General features: G+C 45.7%; 1 pseudogene; it reads left to right on the top strand.

Annotated features, from left to right (window-relative positions):
• Nucleotides 1-18,138, top strand: part of LOC118365685 (microtubule-associated serine/threonine-protein kinase 1-like) — a 47,532-nt pseudogene extending 29,394 nt beyond the window's left edge.
• Nucleotides 18,139-21,582: the final 3,444 nt, after the last annotated feature.

Raw genomic sequence — 21,582 nt, 5'->3', positions numbered from 1 at the left:
CTACAACAGTAACGAGGCTATAACAGTAGCAAGGCAAATACAGTAGTCAGGCTATAACAGTAGTCAGGCTATAACAGCAACAGTAGGCTATAACAATAACGAGGCTATATACAGTAGTCAGGCTATAACAGTAACAGGCTATAACAGTAGTGAGGCTATATACAGTAGTGAGGCTATAACAGTAGAGACTATAGAGAGGCTATAACAGTAACAAGGCTATATACAGTAACGAGGCTATAACAGTAGTGAGGCTATAACAGTAACGAGGCTATAACAATAGTGAGGCTATAACAGTAACGAGGCTATAACAATAGTGAGGCTATATACAGTAACGAGGCTATAACAGTAGTGAGGCTATAACAGTAACGAGGCTATAACAGTAACGAGGCTATATACAGTAACGAGGCTATAACAGTAGTGAGGCTATAACAGTAACGAGGCTGTAACAATAGTGAGGCTATAACAGTAACGAGGCTATAACAATAGTGAGGCTATAACAGTAACGAGGTTATATACAGGCACCGGTTAGTCGGGCTGATTGAGGTAGTATGTACATGTAGGTATGGTTAAAGTGACTATCAATATATGATAAACAGAGAGTAGCAGTAGCGTAAAAGAAGGGTTGGCGGGTGGCGGGACACAATGCAGATAGTCCGGGTAGCCAATATGCGCAGGAACCGGTTAGTCAGGCTAATTGAGGTAGTGTGTACATGAATGTATAGTTAAAGTCACTACACATCTATGAATAACAGAGACTAGCAGCAGCGTAAAAGAGGGGTTGGGGTGGGGGCGGGACAATGTAAATAGTCTGGGTAGCCATTTGATTACCTGTTCAGGAGTCTTATGGCTTGGGGGTAAAAGCTGTTGAGGAGCCTTTTGGTCCTAGACTTGGCGCTCCGGTACCGCTTGCCGTGCGGTAGTAGAGAGAACATTCTATGACTGGGGTGGCTGGGGTCTTTGACAATTTTTAGGGCCTTCCTCTGACACCGCCTGGTGTAGAGGTCCTGGATGGCAGACAGCTTAGCCCCAGTGATGTAATGGGCCGTACGCACTACCCTCTGCCTTTCGGTCAGAGGCTGAGCAGTTTTCGTACCAGGCAGCGATGCAACCAGCCAGGATGCTCTTGATGTTGCAGCTGTAGAACCTTTTGAGGATCTGAGGACCCATGACAAATCTTTTAATTTCCTGAGGGGGAATAGGCTTTGTTGTGCCCTCTTCACGACTGTATTGGTGTGTTTGGACAATTCTAGTTTGTTGGTGATGTGGACACCAAGGAACTTGAAGCTCTCAACCTGCTCCACTGCAGCCCTGTCGATGAGAATGAGTCCACAATCATCTCCTTTGTCTTGATTATGTTGAGGATAGGTTGTTTTTGTGGCATCATCCGGCCAGGTCTCTGACCTCCTCCTTATAGGATGTCTAGTTGTTGTCGGTGATCAGGCACTGTTGTGTCGTCTGCAAACTTAATGATGGTGTTGGAGTGCCTTGCCACGCAGTCGTGGGTGAACAGGGAGCACAGGAGGCGACTGAGCACGCAGCCCTGAGGGCTCCAGTGTTGAGGATCAGTGTGGTGGATGTGTTGCTACCTACCCTCCCCACCTGCGGGCGGCCCGTCAGGAATTCCAGGATCCAGTTGCAGAGGGAGGTGTTTAGTTCCAGGATCCTTAGCTTAGTTATGAGCTTTGAGGGCACTATGATGTTGAACGCTGCGCTGTAATAAATTAATAGCATTCTCACATAGGTGTTCCTTTTGTCCAGGTGGGAAAGGGCAGTGTGGAGTGCAATAGAGACTGCATCATCTGTGGATCTGTTTTTTGGCGGTATGCAAATTGGAGTGGGTCTAGGATTTCTGGGATAATGGTGTTAATGTGAGCCATTACCAGCCTTTCAAAGCACTTCATGGTTACAGACGTGAGTGCTACAGGTCTGTAGTCATTTAGGCAGGTTGCCTTAGTGTTCTTGGGCACAGAGACTATGGTTGTCTGCTTGAAACATGTTGGTATTACAGACTCAATCAGGGACATGTTGAAAATGTCATTGAAGACACCTACCTGCCAGTTGGTCAGCACATGCCAGGAGAACACGTCCTGGTAATCCATCTGGACCCGCGGCCTTGTGAATGTTGACCTGTTTAAAGGTCTTACTCACGTCGGCTACAAAGAGCATGATCACAATGTCGTCTGGAACAGCTGATGCTCTCATGCATGCCTCAGTGTTGCTTGCCTCGAAGCGAGCATAAAAGTAGTTTAGCTCGTCCGGTAGGCTTGTGTCACTGGGCAGCTCTCGGCTGTGCTTCCCTTTGTAGTCTGTAATAGTTTGCAAGCCCTGCCACATAAGACGAGCGTCGGAGCCGGTAAAGTACGATTCAATCTTAGCCCTATATTGGCGCTTTGTCTGTTTGATGGTTTGTCGGAGGGCATAGCAGGATTTCTCATAAGCTTCCGGGGTAGAGTCCAGCACCTTAAATGTGGCAGCTCTACCCTTTAGCTCAGTTCAAATGTTGCCTGTAATCCATGGCTTCTGGTTGGGACTGTGTCTAACGAACATCACTTTTGGAAACTTAAAAACATCTATCCTATCTATATAGGGGATTGACCGAGGGCCAGAGATTCAAATAACTGTCAAGTTGTTATTTTACCATAGTCAATTCACTTCCCACAGCAGCCCTAGCCAAACCATCTTCCTTAATGTTAGGTGCTCGAGGGCAACTCAACATACTCAACCCAACTATATAGCAGAAAGAAGATTGCTTTTCTCCTGATTGTTAGTGTTCAGAGTCAGCCTACAGACACAGCCAGGCATGAAGAGTAGTGTGTGAGTCAGATGGGACTCTGCCAAACATAGGTTTATCAGGCCAAGGAGGAGGGGAGAAACAACCCAAGACAAACGACCACAAACGGGGCCGACCGACACTGTGAAATCCTTTAACCCCTTCAGACTGACTCTCATGCTGTGCCCCATTCTCTTCCCAAAGGGTACAGAAGTGCGCACTTGCACATTGCCTGTCGTAAATTGAACAGCGTTGTTGTAGTATAAGCTCTGTCCATTCTTTAGGAGCAGGGTAGAGAACCGAGGCATAATCCATGTCTAACCAACCATGTTGTGTTCCTATAGGGGGAGACCGTGTCTAACCAACCATGTTGTGTTCCTATAGGGGGAGACTGTGTCTAACCAACCATGTTGTGTTCCTATAGGGGAGACTGTGTCTAACCAACCATGTTGTGTTCCTATAGGGGAGACCGTGTCTAACCAACCATGTTGTGTTCCTATAGGGGAGACTGTGTCTAACCAACCATGTTGTGTTCCTATAGGGGAGACTGTGTCTAACCAACCATGTTGTGTTCCTATAGGGGAGACTGTGTCTAACCAACCATGTTGTGTTCCTATAGGGGAGACTGTGTCTAACCAACCATGTTGTGTTCCTATAGGGGAGACCAACCATGTGTGTTCTAACCAACCATGTTGTGTTCCTATAGGGGAGACCGTGTCTAACCAACCATGTTGTGTTCCTATAGGGGGAGACTGTGTCTAACCAACCATGTTGTGTTCCTATAGGGGAGACTGTGTCTAACCAACCATGTTGTGTTCCTATAGGGGAGACCATGTCTAACCAACCATGTTGTGTTCCTATAGGGGAGACTGTGTCTAACCAACCATGTTGTGTTCCTATAGGGGGAGACCGTGTCTAACCAACCATGTTGTGTTCCTATAGGGGGAGACCGTGTCTAACCAACCATGTTGTGTTCCTATAGGGGAGACCATGTCTAACCAACCATGTTGTGTTCCTATAGGGGAGACCGTGTCTAACCAACCATGTTGTGTTCCTATAGGGGAGACTGTGTCTAACCAACCATGTTGTGTTCCTATAGGGGAGACTGTGTCTAACCAACCATGTTGTGTTCCTATAGGGGAGACCATGTCTAACCAACCATGTTGTGTTCCTATAGGGGAGACCGTGTCTAACCAACCATGTTGTGTTCCTATAGGGGAGACTGTGTCTAACCAACCATGTTGTGTTCCTATAGGGGAGACTGTGTCTAACCAACCATGTTGTGTTCCTATAGGGGGAGACCGTGTCTAACCAACCATGTTGTGTTCCTATAGGGGGAGACCGTGTCTAACCAACCATGTTGTGTTCCTATAGGGGGAGACTGTGTCTAACCAACCATGTTGTGTTCCTATAGGGGGAGACTGTGTCTAACCATCCATGTTGTGTTCCTATAGGGGAGACTGTGTCTAACCAACCATGTTGTGTTCCTATAGGGGGAGAGTGTGTCTAACCAACCATGTTGTGTTCCTATAGGGGAGACCGTGTCTAACCAACCATGTTGTGTTCCTATAGGGGAGACTGTGTCTAACCAACCATGTTGTGTTCCTATAGGGGAGACCGTGTCTAACCAACCATGTTGTGTTCCTATAGGGGAGACTGTGTCTAACCAACCATGTTGTGTTCCTATAGGGGGAGACCGTGTCTAACCAACCATGTTGTGTTCCTATAGGGGAGACCGTGTCTAACCAACCATGTTGTGTTCCTATAGGGGAGACCGTTGTCTAACCAACCATGTTGTGTTCCTATAGGGGAGACCGTGTCTAACCAACCATGTTGTGTTCCTATAGGGGGAGACCGTGTCTAACCAACCATGTTGTGTTCCTATAGAGGGAGACCGTGTCTAACCAACCATGTTGTGTTCCTATAGAGGGAGACCGTGTCTAACCAACCATGTTGTGTTCCTATAGAGGGAGACCGTGTCTAACCAACCATGTTGTGTTCCTATAGAGGGAGACCGTGTCTAACCAACCATGTTGTGTTCCTATAGGGGGAGACCGTGTCTAACCAACCATGTTGTGTTCCTATAGAGGGAGACCGTGTCTAACCAACTATTTTGTGTTCCTATAGGGGGAGGCCGTGTCTAACCAACCATGTTGTGTTCCTATAGAGGGAGACCGTGTCTAACCAACCATGTTGTGTTCCTATAGGGGAGACCGTGTCTAACCAACCATGTTGTGTTCCTATAGAGGGAGACCGTGTCTAACCAACCATGTTGTGTTCCTATAGAGGGAGACCGTGTCTAACCAACCATGTTGTGTTCCTATAGGGGAGACTGTGCCACTCTGCTGAAGAACATTGGGGGCGCTGCCCGTGGAACTCACCAAAAATGTACTTTGCAGAGACCGTGCTGGCACTGGAGTACCTACACAACTATGGCATCGTGCACCGAGACCTCAAGCCTGACAAGTGAGTGGGCTGCACTGCCACCCTGACAATCCCCTGGTGGATTGGAGGTTTTAAATTGCTTTCACACTATACAATATTCACCATAAATGTAATTTCTTAGGAACATTTGGGACATCCTCTAACAATATTAAGCCAAAATGTGTGTACTGTGAAAGGTTCTAGGAATACAGGTTCTATAGCTCCTACAGGCTCCTATTGGTCATACATACCAGTGGAGGCTGGTAGGAGGAGATATAGGAGGAGGGGCTCATTGTAATGGCTGGAATGGAATAATGGCTGTTCCTGGGGTTTGCTGTGCAGTTGATATCTAACAGCCCATGTGTTGTTCCTGTTTCCACCAGTCTTCTGATCACCTCTATGGGCCACATCAAGCTGACCGACTTTGGCCTGTCTAAGATGGGTCTGATGAGCCTCACCACCAACCTGTATGAGGGACACATCGAGAAGGACGCACGCGAGTTCCTGGACAAACAGGTAGATCGATTGATTGGTCAGTCAATCAATCTGTCAGTTAGTCAGTCGGTCAGTCAGTCACTCAGCTAATCAAACAAACAATTAATCATATTGTGAGAGGTAGTATACAGCCAACTTCTCAATGAAGAGCCAATCACATACAGTATGTTAGAAACTCTGTAGATAGCCTACAGTCATGACAGTTGCGTGAGTGAGTTGAATTCAGCATGCGTCAACGGATTGAGAATCAAAATAACCTTGCAAAAACACATAATTTGCCAAGCAAGAGGAATACACACAGTATTCATACTCACTAATAATGTTTACCATACAGACTGAATCATCATAAATTCTCGAAATAAATAAAATTCTGGTTCCTTTTTATTTTGCAATTACAGTTTATTGTTTACGCAGGTTTGGAATTTAACTCCCCATATTAATAAATGATGCTGTTAGGCCAGCAGCAATACAGTGTCTTCTCCAGCGGTAGGGCATCTAGCCTGGTTAAGCCAGACTGAATGCTGTGTTGTTTCACATAGAGGTAGAAAGAGGACTCTAGATGGATATAACCTGCTTTAGCATGGACATTGCATGGACACTTGACGTATTTGATACCATTCCACCTATTCTGTTCCAATCATTACCATGAGCCTGTCCTCCACAATTAAGGTGCCACCAACCTCCTGTGCTCTACAGCGTATCAGCGTGCACCCAAGATGTTGCCGTTGTTGATTATGCTTATTGTGCATTACTGTTGAACCAAAAGATGACATGTAACAAAGATTAAATTAAATGGAAACAATTAAATATGTGTATTAAATAAAATAATAATGTATGTTGATGCAATTACTATGCACAATATCTAATTATGTTGCAATATGATAACAATAGGCTAATATATTCAACATGCTGTAAACTATTGTCTTTTAACAGTAAAAAATGTATCACCCTAGTAATTATGACACACCCTCACTTTTGTCATTGGTTGCACTAATTGCAGTGTTTGTTTACATAACCTGGTTCAAGCATTCATGACATGACCATGAAGAAGGCCCAGTGATGCTGAAACATTGGTGGTTTACCCAATAAATTACTGGGAGCTTGTATGTAGAGTGTGCAAATCTCTTTATTACATTTTTCAGCCTACAGTTGCTCTCCGTTAGTCAGTGGCTCTACCAACTTGTTTGGGTGTACACCAGCTCATGCTTTTTAATGGTTTCTAATGAAGACATATCATCTGCACATGAAATAGTTGAAGATCCTTTCACGTTGTGGTCTGTGCAGACTCTTGATTAGAGGGCATTGGTTATTCACTCAGCTGTGATGAACTAGGCCCCTGCTGCCTCAACAGTGTACAGCAACAGTAAATTAGAATTAGAATTATGATTATCAGCATTATACAATCTGGGTCCTTGATTAGTGATTACTGTACAGTACTCTGTCAGAGACAGATGGAAGAATGTTCAAGCTCTTGGGCTTGCAGATAGCTAAGCAGACCAGACCTGGGTCCAAATAGTATTTGTTGTTGTCTTTCATTTTTATTGAGCCTGTCTGGAGTGCCAAATGGGCAGGTGTTGCACTTTGGGACTACTCCATTGCATCTGGTACATGTAGTTGAGAGGAAAATAGAGGCAAGGAGCGTGATCGAGACTTCTGATTGGTGGATCTCTCCCCCGTCCCAGGTGTGTGGCACCCCAGAGTACATAGCCCCGGAGGTGATCCTGAGACAGGGCTACGGGAAGCCGGTGGACTGGTGGGCCATGGGCATCATCCTCTATGAGTTCTTAGTGGGCTGTGTGCCCTTCTTTGGAGACACGCCTGAGGAGCTCTTTGGACAGGTCATCACAGGTGAGTCTGCCATCAATCAATCAGTCAAAGGTCTTTGAACAGGTCATTACAGGTGCTTAAGACATGAGGGCTGGCCTTTCCCTTATGTCTGCACCTGTTATCTTTTTGAATCCCCCCAGTGCCTCTTGTTCTGTTCTGTATGTCAGGGGTTTTCAAAGCTCTCCTCGGGGACCCCCAGACAATTCACAAGTTGAATCAGGTGTGCTAGCTCTGGAATTGATCAAATGAACGGCTGGGGTCCCCGAGGAGAGGTTTAAAACCACTGCTGTAGGTGACTGTTGACTCCAAGGCCTCTGTCTGTACTAACTTGTACCTGACTCAATGTTGGTCCGGTTCCAAATCCTTGCTGTTCATTCTCTCTGTACCTGGCTCTGTTGTCTCTCTCAGATGACATAGTGTGGCCTGATGGAGATGAGGTCCTGCCCGCTGATGCCCAGGGACTGATATCAACCCTGCCTACAGACCAATCCACTGATGAGGCTGGGTACAGGTACTACAAAAGGGCTTCTCAAACTTGTTCTGCACATGACAAAAGGCCCTTAGTTGACACTAAAAGTTTAGCTCGTATTATGTACCCATTTGAAGATTTTCTCAGGGGACCTAATTTCAACTTGGTCCCTCCCGACACCTAGTTTCTGAACCAATGTGCTAGAATTTAAGAATGTTCCTCCTGTTTCTGCTGTAGTCTACTGTCATAATCTTACCAAACACAACTTTGTTTGTCAAGGCAATGCATTGTTGAACACAGATTTTACTACAGACCCTGGTTCATTCCCAGGCTGTGCCACTGCTGGCCGTAGCCGGTAGTCCGATAGGACTGCACACAATTGGCCCAGCGTCGTCCAGGTTAGGGGAGGATTTGGCTGGGGGTGCTTTACTTGGCTCATCGTGCTGTAGCACCTCCTTGTGGCAGGCCGGGTGCCTGCAGGCTGACCCTGGTCGCCAGTTGATTGGTGCGGCTGGCTTCCGGGTTAAGCTGGCGGGTGTTAAGGAGCGCGGTTAGGCAGGTCATGTTTCGGAGGACACATGACTCCACCTTCACCTCTCCCGAGTCCATTGGGGAGTTGCAGCGATGAGACAAGATCGAAAAGGGGGGTACATTTTTTTTATTTTATTATAATAACAACAGTCTGGCACACAGCAGGCTACTCTCCCTAGGTCTCTGATATGAGTCAGAAAATATTCCTGCTTACTGTGTGTAATGAATCATGCCATAATTATTCACATTTTAACCTTTGTTTATGTATTACTCCAACTACCATGGCCCAGAGCCATATGCTTTTCCGAGGCCTACATTCTTAGAGCTGATCTTGTTGTTGGTATTATTCCTCCGTGCCCCCAGGGGAGCGTTTGAGGTGAAGCAGCACTGTTCTTCTCTGACCTGGACTGGAACAGTCTACTGAGACAGAAGGCAGAGTTCATACCTCACCTGGAGTCGGAAGAGGACACCAGCTACTTCGACAGTGAGTGCCGTTACCTATGTATTTAATGCCAATACAGCACACTGGCTGCATTTACACATGCAGCCCAATTCTGATACTTTGCCCAATTGGCCAAAAACTTATCTGATTGATCAAAATACATAGAATTGGAAAAAGATCAGAATTGGGCTCCATGTGTAAAGCAAATGAGGCTTTGATCTTTGATACGGGTTATCTCATGGTAAAACTCAGCCAAGCCAGAGAGTGGTTCTCCCAAAGCGTTGCAGAGACTTTGAAAAGTATAAGCAGAGGAGAGAGAACGCCAAGGCTAGGGACGTTAAATTATTTATGAAAACTAAGACTCTCTCTCTCTCTCTCTTTCTCTCTCTTTCTCGCCATCTCTCTCTCTCTGTCTCTGTTTCCTCTCTCTTCTCCTGTCCTCCCTCAGCCCGTTCAGATCGTTATCACCACATCAATGCGTACGATGAGGATGACACTAACGATGATGATGAGCCTGTTGAGATCAGACAATTCTCCTCCTGCTCCCCTCGCTTCAGCAAGGTACACAGACACACACAAACACACACACACACTTATGGTTGGGGAGTAACTGATTACATTACAAAACACTAACAGATTAAAGATACTTTTGACAAACTAGATGATTACTTCTTGGATTACTTTTAAAGTAGTACGGCTTCCCTTGAGCAAATTAGAGTTAAGTTCAATGGCCAGCAACCGATTTCTCATCTTGTCGGCTCTTCGAACCAGTGATCTTTCAGTTACCGGCCAAACACTCTAACCGTTAGGCTACCTCCCACTCTAGGTAACTAGTAACTGTAGTGGATTACATTTAAAAAGGAACCTACCCAACCCTGCACACACACACGTGCCACACACACTCCTCTGGCTGCCCATGCTTCAGCAAGGTCATTTTCTCTCTTCATCTCCCCTTACTTAACGGTGTCTTCTAGCTATCCCATCTCATTTTTTGGCATCCTGGACCCTGAACTCCCTCACTCTCTTTATCCCTCCTCTTTTGTCCACCTCAAGACTGCTAAACATTATCCTGTCAATCTGTCATTATACCATCTTTCCTGCATATGATCCATCTCTTGCACTGACCTCTTTTTGTCCACACACTGGACCTTCACTCAGACTCACTGTTCTCCTGTAGGGTGGGGACTAATGAAGTGCCATTTTGTGGGAAGATGAGGCATGTGCCTTATGTTATGTGTTACAGCATATGTGTGTGTGACTGTCGTGTGCTTGCATATTCCATTCAAGGGTCTCAATGTAACATCGATAGGTTTAAGGGCTACTACATGATACATTTTCTCTATACCCATCATTAGAGTTGCTACAACACTGCCTATGAATCAAAGTTTACAATGTATGTGCACAACACACACAAAAGTGAGAAGCACAAGTGGTGATGCAGACAGCTGACACCATTCAATACCGCCTTGCTCACTCTTGCCACATCTAGCTTATTTAGAGTGGTGAGCACTGGGGCGTTAGCTCCAACCCTATATAATAGGTGGTTTCTAGAGGAAAATAAATTGTCATGTTTATTCCCGTCATAGACGTTCTGTTGAACCGAAAGGTTTTTCAACAGATTCAGGAACCAACAGGACCCTAACAGGACCCCTGATCACACACAAACACACACAGTCTACATCATTGTCACCATATTCCTGCTAACATCTCTAGTCAACATAGACTCTATGAACACACTGGAATATAAACCTGACTACAATATTTACAGCACAGTGGCGGTCGGTGCCATTTAAGATGAGGCATGGCCTTATTTATTTTACAGCATATTGGACTGCCCTATTCCATTCAACCAGCTCAATATAACAAAAGCTTTACCTTCCATGATACAGTTTTGGCTCTATCATGAGGTTGCTACAACCTAGCCTATGAATGAAAGTTTCTGTTTGTGCACAGGTCAAGAGAAAATGAGTAGGTTGAAGACTATTCAATACCGCTGTTGAACTCTTGCCTTTCTCTCTCTTTAGAGTGTAATCGTTAGTCACAGTTGCAAAACATTTTATTGGGCAAATAAAGGTAGATTATTCTGTAGCTTCTGCTTTCAGTAAGGTTTTTCTCAGAATCCTCTGATTGATCACGCACAAACATGTCACTTTCATAGCAGCCACATAAAACAGCATGATCACTTTGCTCATGAATTCCTTCTAGCAACTACGTTGTCCTCCTCTCAGCTTTTCCCTTCGCTTGTGGAAGGGGGTGAGAACCATAACACATCAGGTTTTTGTGATCAGTCAAAACCCAGAGGAAACCATAATATCATAACCGCTGTCCCACGGCCTACATCATTGTCACTATTAGCTAACATCTAGTCAACATAGCTACTGTAGAACTAACGTGTTATTTTAAACCTCTACAATTAAGCACAGTGTATAGTCAATATATATTTAGTATACACCAGTGGGCCCTTGGCAATAAATTCATATAACAAAAAGCTACCTTTTTGTTATAAACAAAATTTACCTTATTTTCAATAGGTTGTAGGATACAGTGTAAGTTGTCATAATTACTGTGTGTTCAGGAAGGGGGTGAGAACCATGAGCCTTCTAGGTTTTGTACCTTGTCAGCTCAGAAGAGGACGGAACTTTGCAACCTTTCGGTTACATCATGGTGCTGTTGACGCTCAACCATTTTAATCTACCCTGGTGACCCAATCTATATTTAGTATAACTATCTTTTTTTTCACTTACCTTTTATTTTACAGGCAATTCACTGAAGAACATGGTCCTTATTTTCCTCTGGCCTAGGAACCTCTTAACTGCCTGTTCAACAGACATCCCACCACAGCTACCTTTGTCAGCTCAGGGATTGAACTTGCAACCTTCGGTTACTAGTCCAACGCTCAACCACTCAGGCTACCCTGCACACCATCTAAAAGGGATAACTTTTTTAATGTTTACACATTTCACATTTTTCACAAATTCACTGAGGAGGATGGTCCTCCCCACTCACACACACATACCTCTACTGACTTAAACAGACACCCCACACACACATACACACACACTACACATACACCCACACACTCATAAGATGCACACACATGCATACTGACGCACACACACACACACACACACACACACACACACACACACACACACACACACAAGCTGCTGCTACAGTCTATTATCTATCCTGTTGCCTAGTCACTTTACCCCTCCCTATATGTACATATCTACCTCAGTTACCTTGTATTCCTGCACATCGACTCGCTGCTGCTACTCCCTGTATATAGACATGTTATTTTGACTCATTATTGTTATCCGTTATTCACTGTGTATTTATTACTCATATCACTATTTACATTTGTTATATTATTTTGTATCTTTACCTTGAACTGCATTGTTGGAAAAAGACCCGTAAGTAAGCATTTCCCTGTTAGTCTACAACTGTAGTAAAATGTGATTTGATTTATTCCAGTAGTTTAGATTTAGAAGCCAATGTACATATCACAGTACAGCTCATGTTATGGCCACTGCTTCAGTTACCATGGTGCTGAATACTCTTTAGCCTTGTTTTAAAGCACTGTTCTTGTTGTTAAGCTGGTCTCCCACACACACCAGCATACTCACAGCTCATTTACGAGACCTTGCCGTGTGTGTGTGCGAGTGTGTGTGTCTGTGTGCGTGTTGTACGTATTAGCTGAAGCACCCACCTACTTTGTATTACATGTAAAGTAGTTGACTCTAGCCTATCCTTATTTAAATGCAGTTGTTGTAAGTTAATTAGCGCCACAATCTTTCTATCTAGAGTATGTAACTGACTATCATGTTCTATGTTTGGCTTAAGGCTTAAGGGTAGTGATGATGAGTGTTTTAACCAACTTGCTTCCTTTCTTTATGTTCAGGCCATGTATTCATAAAGTGTTTCAGAGTAGGATCAGCAGTGTGGCTCAGATTTGGACTCTCTCTCCATGGCCCCTCTGCAGGTGTACAGCAGCATGGAGCACCTGTCCCAGTTGGAGCAGAAGGCCCCCTCAGTGACTCGACGGGAACACAAGGGCTCCCGGGAGGACAACAGGGGGAAGAGAGAGAGTCTGGGAAGCTTCCCTATCAGGGACAAGAGCTGGAGGACCGGTTCACCTGAGATGTGAGTTTGGTGGGTTGAGAGAGAGAGAGAGAGAGAGAGAGAGAGAGAGATGGGGGGGATTCATACACAGGTTGGTTTATAGAATTGAGATCCACTGTCTATAATTGACTCTAGTGAGTGTGGGAGTGTGATTGTGTGAACTCTCATGCTGAGATCCTGTATTGGGGAAGTGTCAGAACCTAAGGCGGTGGAAGCAGCCATTAAAACATCCAAACAGAGAGAAGTTAACACTAAATTTAAGGGGTATACATAGGCATTCATGAAATGTATACAAGTCATGATACCTTTATACCAACATTCACAACACATTGATTCAACATCAGTTTAAATACGTTTTCAAAATAAAAGTCCCTTAGCATTGGGAATAATAGCCTCTTCTCTTCCCCTGGCCCCTCAAAGGAAGCGTCTGTCCGGTTCTGAGTCCCTCTACATGGACGGTGACTCCAGCCCTCCCCTCGGGGCCCGGCGCCGTTTCTCCGCCCTCATGGACACGCATCGCTTCGCCTCACAGCAGGAGGACAACCCAGACCCCCTAACACGCCAGCCCCCTGTCAAGGCCAGGGGGACTTCACTGGAGGTGGCCTCCGTTCCCTCCACACCCCCCTCCACCCCCAGCACCACCCCTGACCCAAAGGAGGAACATGTAGGAGGTGAGAGAGAGAGAGAGAGAGAGAGAGATTACGGGGTGGTAGAGGTTTGTTTCACTTGTATTGTCACCGGACAAACTGGTGATTTTATCAGGTGAGGTGACAATTGAAAACTCAGTAGAAAGTGATGATGTGTATAGATTGTAAGTAAGCCAAGAGAGGACATTAGCTAAGCTCCAACAATATACTGTACTTGAGACTGGAGAGTAATATTTTTTCCGCCAACAGAGAAACCACCAAGCCCAGGCGAGACTCTGGGAGCCACGCCCACTCCATCCACTACTCCTGGACCTACATCAGCCAATAGGGAGCTGGGGGCAGGACCTGTGTATGACCCCTGGGCCCCCGGGCCACGAATGACCTGGTCCTCCGCAGGGCGAGACACCAGCAGATGTCTGGAGACACAGGGGAGAAGAGGAACTCACGGCCTGGCAACAAGGTTATCAAGTCAGCCTCGGCCACAGCCCTATCTGTCATCATACCTGCAGGTAACTATGCTGAATTGTTATGTGTTGTTTCTGTCTTGAGTAGCTTTATATGTATTTTAATAATCAAATACATTTAATCAGGCAGTCAATTAATCACTATGGCCTCCTGCCACTAGAGGGTGCTGTGAGCTGCGATGTTACTCTAATGCTGAGTTTACACAGCATACTTCAAACCGCATGATGAAATAGTACACTGTAATATGTGTATCTCTATGCCTAAAACTTTTCTTACTCTTTTTCTTACCCACAATCACTTCCATTATCTCCCAATTTGTCATTCCTTCATCTTTCCCCTTTCCATTACTCCTCTCCCTAACATTCTCCCCCCCACCACAGTAGACCAGTACGTCCACAGTCACAGCTCCCCTTGGCCAGCCCCATGTCCCCCCGCTCCCTGTCTTCCAACCCCTCCTCCCGGGACTCGTCACCCAACCGTGACTACTGTCCGGCCCCCGCCGTCAGCGTGCTGCGCTCCCATCACCATCCACCGCTCAGGGAAGAAGTACGGATTTACCCTCAGGGCGATACGGGTCTACATGGGAGATACGGATGTTTACAGTGTCCATCACATCATCTGGGTGAGGAGAGGGGGAGGAGAAGGGGAGGGATGGATTAATTCATTAATTAACTTGAAAGGTATACACTATCCTATTTATAGATTGACAATGTATCCTCGTCCAATGGCAGCACGTGGAGGATGGAGGCCCCGCCCAGGAAGCAGGACTGTGTGCAGGTGACCTCATCACCCATGTGAATGGGGAGTCTGTCCACGGATTGGTCCACACGGAAGTGGTGGAACTCATTCTAAAGGTATGATGGAAGAAGAGACTGAGTTCTACAATAGACTTTGTTGATATGCGTAGGTTTGCGTAACATCCATGCTCATTGTTGGTCTCTTAAGCTATGAGTAAGGGTGTTATTCGTCAATGTAGATGTGAAGGAGGTCGTTCTGTGACCATGCTCATGTGATGAGTAACTTGCCTGCATACAAGCGTTGGCTCCTGAGCTAGTGCCCAGGCGTTTAGCTCAGCAGGCTAACCTAGACTTGTGGCATGCAGAAAACCTGTGATCAAACCCCAGTCAGTCACATAGACATAGCTCATCATCATTCTGTGTGCCCCTGCAGAGTGGCAACAAGGTGACAGTGACCACCACACCGTTTGAGAACACCTCCATCAAGGTGGGTCCGGCACGCAAGTCCAACTACAAGTGCAAGATGGCCCGACGCAATAAGAGGCCCATCGGCAAAGAGGGACAAGAGAGGTACTGTAGTATGGCACTCTCATTTACAGTAGCTGTTATCATGTATGCTGTAACATGGACAAGAACAGTTACATGTATTTATTCAGCATTCTGCTAATACGTTTCAGTATCTCTCCATGTTATACATTGCAAAACTTTTTAAATGAAAACGATTCTCTTCTACCCTCTCCTACTCAATTCCCTATCCCTCTGTCCCCCTCCTCCCTCTCTCCTCCCTACAGTAAGAAGCATAGCTCCCTGTTCAGGAAGATCACTAAACAGTCTAACCTGCTCCACACCAGCCGCAGCCTGTCCTCTCTGAACCGCTCTCTGTCGTCCAGTGACAGTCTACCAGGTTCTCCCTCCCACAACCTGTCAGCCCGCTCCCCTACACAGCAGGGATACAGGTCCACACCTGAGTCCTCCCTACCTGGGTGAGTAACAGACCTGAGGGGTACACTACAAAGCAGCATCAATCAGGTAGCCAGCTAACTTGCCTAACTATTCTAAAATAAAACATTTTGAAAGATAAGCTTGAAATGTACGTGGTCTAATTGACTCAAACACATACTGTATCTAAGTTTAGCTTTCTAAATGAATTAGAAAATCAATAGTTATTTCTGGTTGTTTATGGAAGTTAGCTGGCTAACTCTTTGATCCCATTTTGTAGTATACACCTCAGGGTTCCAAATTGTATTTGTTTTCTTTTAAGTAAATAGAGTGTTTGAGATTGTCAGATGAGTGTCAGATGGTCAGGGTTTGGGAACCAGTGTTGGTTCCATTGCACCAGGCAAGCTGAATCAAACATTGTAATCCCAGTTGTGGCTGAACTGATTATTAATCTTTAGCTGAAGAATCTGTTTTCCTCTTCCTCTCTCACCTTTCTCTTTTCTGTCTATCTTCTCTCTTCTTGTCTCTCTTTCTCTACCCCTCTCTCTTTTCTCTCTATCTTCACTGTAACCTCTCTCTTGTCTTTCTCTTTCCTCTCCCCCAGGTGTGTCCTCTCAGAGCAGCTCTCCTGCCTCCAGCACCCCCAACTCCCCTGCCGCCTCCCAGCACATGCGCCCCAGCTCCCTGCACGGCCTCTCCCCCAAGCTCCACCGCCAGTACCGCTCAGCCCGCTGCAAGTCTGCCGGCAACATCCCCCTCTCCCCCCTTAGCCCACACACCATCCCCCACCCAGTCCTCCCCTCCGCCACTCCCGGGCCACACCATCGGTAGCTCCAACACCACCCAGACCTTCCCTGCCGGGGCAAAGCTCCACTCATCACCACCCGTGGTCCGCCCCAGGCCCAAGTCCGCCGAGCCGCCCCGTTCCCACTCCTCAAGAGGGTCCAGTCAGCAGAGAAGCTCACCTCGCCGCTGTCTCATTCCCAGTCGTCGAGTGGTGGGGTGGGAGGGCCTCTGAGGAAACACAGCCTGGAGGTATTGTGAATGTGGCGGTCTGAGATGTGTATTAGAGGTGTGACACATGGGTAACGTGTGCTATGGGTGTATTATGAATGTGTCCAGTTTATAATGTACAGTATAGTGTTGATTTAGTATTTTCATCTCGTTTATTAGTTTAAGTATACACGGGAAGACATTTAAATACAGTTAAAACAACACATTGGGAATTAAAAGAACTTGAGTCTTTTAGTAGACCTACTGTATACAGCATCACTATGTGTCTAAGACAATTTCCCCTAAATAAAAGTTTATCCTATCCTATCCTAGGTCCAGCACTCTGACTTGTACCGCAAGGACCAGTTCCACTGTTGCGAGCTGGGGCTCCAGAGTTTGTTGGAGACGGAAGGGGAGAATCTACCACCTCTGAACCCCCCACTGCTGCCCTCCGCCCCAGGCCCCCAGGGTTCATCTACAGGGGCAACTACCACGACACCAGAGACGGGGGTGCTCAAGCCGATGAGGAAGTTAGGGAGGCAAGAGTCGCCGCTGAGTAGGGATACACTACTGGCTGGTAGGGAGAGGGAAAGAGAGAGAGAGAGGAAGAGAGAGAGAGAAAGATCGAGGGAGAGGGTGGGAGAGATCATTATGGCTTATAGCAACAGGACAACAACCGTCCCAGAGAGGTCACCTAACCGAGGAGGAGGAGCCACAACAGATAATCACCAATCAATAGCTAGAAAACCCTCAACCAGTGAGCATACCTTTAGCCCTCAGAGTAGCCCCACCTACAGAGCCCAATCCAGCCAATCGCTAAATCTGGATTCCATCAAAACTACAAGTCCCAAAACTACAAGTCCCATTACTCCCACTGGGTCACCAGGTATATTTAGGGGCCATCCAGAAGGAGCAGAGAAGAGCCAGCGTCAGACAAACATGTCTATCAAGCAACAGAGCCTCCGAACGGCCGTGAGTACAAGCCCTCTCAGCCAAGACTCCCAGGAGAATTATGGGGAGGACAGAACGGAACCAAAGCTAAATGGAGACAACAAGGTGTGTCCTCCTCCCAGGCCCAGCATGCCCTGTGGGGGCCCTCTAGGGAGAGGCACTAGTCCAGACAGAGGCATGGGTATGGGTGGATCATCAATAACGTCAGGGTATACAGGTATGTTCAAGGCTAGTAGTAAACCATCAGGAATAGTAGGAGAGAGCCTGAGAAAAATGGAGCCGAGAACAATGGCTCTCCAAGAACTTCAGAACTGGGGTTGAGAAGCCCCAAAGCCCCAAACCTCCAGCCAGGGCCCTGGCTCCAGCTGTCCCACCCCACGGACAACCCCTCTCCCTGGGCAAGGTGAGGCAGGGCCTGGGGCCTGTCAACTGCTACCGAGGGACCCTGGACTGGGAGGATAAATGTCGGCTGGAGGTAGTGGAAGAACACTCTCCATCCCCCTCCCCCTCCCCCCACAGGCGTCACCCCCTCGCTCTGCGCACCCTCCTTCTGTCCAGGCAGGTCCAGGCCTGTTTCCCCGGCGACAAGACAAGCTTTGTCACCCAGCTGACCAGTGCCGCTAAATTGGTCCTGGGGCCTATAAAGGGGTCAATGGTGTCCCAGTCCCAGGAGGGGCCCAAGGGAAGGAGCTGAAAGACATGCCCAAGCCGGGTGAGGAGAAGCAAGGTGCCTCGGCAGGAAAGTCTGAGGCTTCGTCCGGACTTGGAGTCCGGATGGTTGGCGGTGGCACCACAGTGGCCCAAAGTCCAGCTAACTCTGTTCCTCAGTCTGATAAGGCGAACATAGGTAGCCACCCCCCAAATTGTAACCCTTCTATCTGAAAGGATTTTAGAGAGGGGGGCATTGAGAAATGAGATGCCTTTTCAGATTTCTAGAACAATTCCACAATGTCAAGCACTTAAGACGACATTCCAGTTCTAGAAAAGCATATCAACATGGTATTGACTTATCTGTAACCATGAGTGAGCAGAACTATTGTAAAGGTGCTGTTACGGCCATTTTCTATTATACAGTTAGTATATATTAAGACAACGCTCTACTTTATGAACTATTAGATATCTATAACAGATCTGTATGTATGTATGTGAAATGAATGCATGTCATGTGGTACATTTTGTGTGTTTCTAGAATAAAAAGGAGTGAAAAGTGCTTTACTGATCAGAACATGCTGAATACTGTGAAACACCAAATCCAGTTACTTACTCGTTTTTTCTATCTCGACTAAACGACCAATCACTTCTGTTCCTGTAATTCACTCAAATAAACGTAATCACGAGCAGAGGGTATGCTGAGGCACAATCACGTCATTACAACCTTGACAGCAACAACAACAAAACACAAAATCCAATCGGCCACTGTAGATTTGTCTTCGGAAAGTAAATGACTAAATTACTACTGTAAAAGACAATGACGCGGCCACTAGATTTTATCTTTAGAAAGACACTCGACTGACCCACACAGGACCAATGACTACTGTCGTTTTCTGTTACTACTGTAAGGCCGCCCATGACAAAGAATTATGGTCCAACACTACACTCACTGAAGTCCTCAGTTGATTAGCATAGCCAGATTAGCATAGCATGCTGTCAGTGAATGTCTGTAAGTGAAGGATGAAGTGAAACAACCTTGAGTTAGTTCTGGGTGAATCTTGAAGGCTATGGCACATTTGTGTGCCATGGATTGCGTCCGAAATGGCATCCTATTCCCTATAAAGTGGACTACTTTTGATCAGAGCCCCTGTGGTAGTGCACTATATAGGGATTAGGGTGCATTTGGTGCCTTGGTAAAGAAGAGTAAAGCTCCTCTGACAGTTCTGAAGCTCAGAGCGCTTATCTCTACAGAACAGGACTACTACTGCAGCCCACACACACACACACACTGGTGTAAGCGGAGTTGATATTCATGGATTTAAATCCCATACCCCTGTGGTGGATGATTTGGGCTGTGTGCGTGTGTGCGTACCCCAATGTGTGTGTGTGTTTCAGGGATGGGTTCAGTAAACCAGAAACTATATAGAAACTAACAGAATCCAAACTTGAATAACATTGATAAATTAGAATAATTGTATTTTGTTGTGAATAAAATGATCTGTTACTTGATCCTGACTGCACAGCTACGGTAAGGAGATTACTGTAAATATCTGTAAAGACTATGGCTCTACTATTCGTTCGTTCTAATTGTCACTCATCATGTTTTGTTTTGGACCAAAAAAGGTGAAGAAGAAAAAGCAGGTGTAAATGGATGTAGCATATTTAATAGATGTAAAATGCATATTAAGGGCTTTATGGATGGATAAGGTTTTTCATTCTTTGATGTCAAATGTTCACTTGCTGTTGCTGTTATCGTTTATCCATCTGTTTTTCTATTAACCTTATTTTCATATTGGATTCCTTCCTAATTCTGGTGTCAGGTATCTGAGAGTTTAACTGTCTGTTTTTAGCCTGGGTGCCTGTCTGTTTCTTGCCAACTCTGTATGGAATTGTCATGTCAAACAATGGCAATGGAGTAGGCAAAATCACAAACAGATCTGGGACGAGGCTAGTCTGTGTTGTGTAATAATAATATGACTATGTTTCACTCACCACAGTAGGATTCACTGTAAGTTGAGCACTACAACTGTATGTGTGTTAAGATAATACACTGTGCATTATTTCAATGGTGAAATTATGATGATCTCTCTCTCTCTCTCTCTCTCTCTCTCTCTCTCTCTCTCTCTCATCTTCTCTATCAAACATGTAACACCCATAATCTTTATGCGAATGATTGGCAAATGCTTGTTAGTGGGTGAAGAATGTCAGATGTTGGAATTATTCTGGTAGAATATGCAAGCTTTTATGTACTACATTACTTGGCTGCTTTTCAGAAGACTTTCTGACTGCAGCCTATAACTTGGACCATACCGCCCCCTTATGGTGTGTGTATATATACAGTACCAGTCAAATGTTTGGACACACCTACACGTTCCAGGGTTTTTCTTTATTTTTACTATTTACTACATTGTATAATAATAGTGAAGACATCAAAACGATGAAATCACACATATGGAATCATGTAGTAACCAAAAAAATGTTAAATAAATCTAAATATATTTTATAATTGAGATTCTTCAAAGTAACCACCCTTTGCCTTGATGACAGCTATGCACTCTCTTGGTGTTCTCTCAACCAGCATCATGAGGTAGTCACCTGGAATGCATATGAATTAACATTAATTTGGGATTTTTTGGTTCCAACCGCTGTGTCTTTGTGAGATGCAGAGTAGGTGAATGGAGGATCGCCGCATGTGTGGTTCCCACCGTGAAGAATGGAGGAGGAGGTGTGATGGTGTGGGGGTGCTTTGCTGGTGACACTGTCAATGATTTCTTTCGAATTCAAGGCACACGTAACCAGCATGGCTACCACAGCATTTTGCAGCTATACGCCATCCAATCTGGTTTGCACTTAGTGGAATTATCATTTGTTTTTCAACAGGACAATGACCCAACACACCTACAGGCTGTATAAGGGCTATTTGACCAAGAAGGTGATGGAGTGCAGCATCAGATGACCTGGCCTCCACAATCACCCTACCTCAATCCAATTAAGATGGTTTGAAATTAGTTGGACCGCAGAGTAAAGGAAAAGCATCCAACAAGTGCTCAGCATATGTGCGAACTCCTTCAAGACTGTTGGAAAAGCATTCCAGGTGAAGCTGGTTGAGAGAATCAAGG

This window comes from Oncorhynchus keta, chromosome 10 (genome assembly GCF_023373465.1).
Source record: "Oncorhynchus keta strain PuntledgeMale-10-30-2019 chromosome 10, Oket_V2, whole genome shotgun sequence".
In the NCBI taxonomy this organism is placed as follows: domain Eukaryota; kingdom Metazoa; phylum Chordata; class Actinopteri; order Salmoniformes; family Salmonidae; genus Oncorhynchus; species Oncorhynchus keta.
Note: the sequence above shows the minus strand (reverse complement) of the source record. Positions and strands in the feature narration are given on the sequence as shown.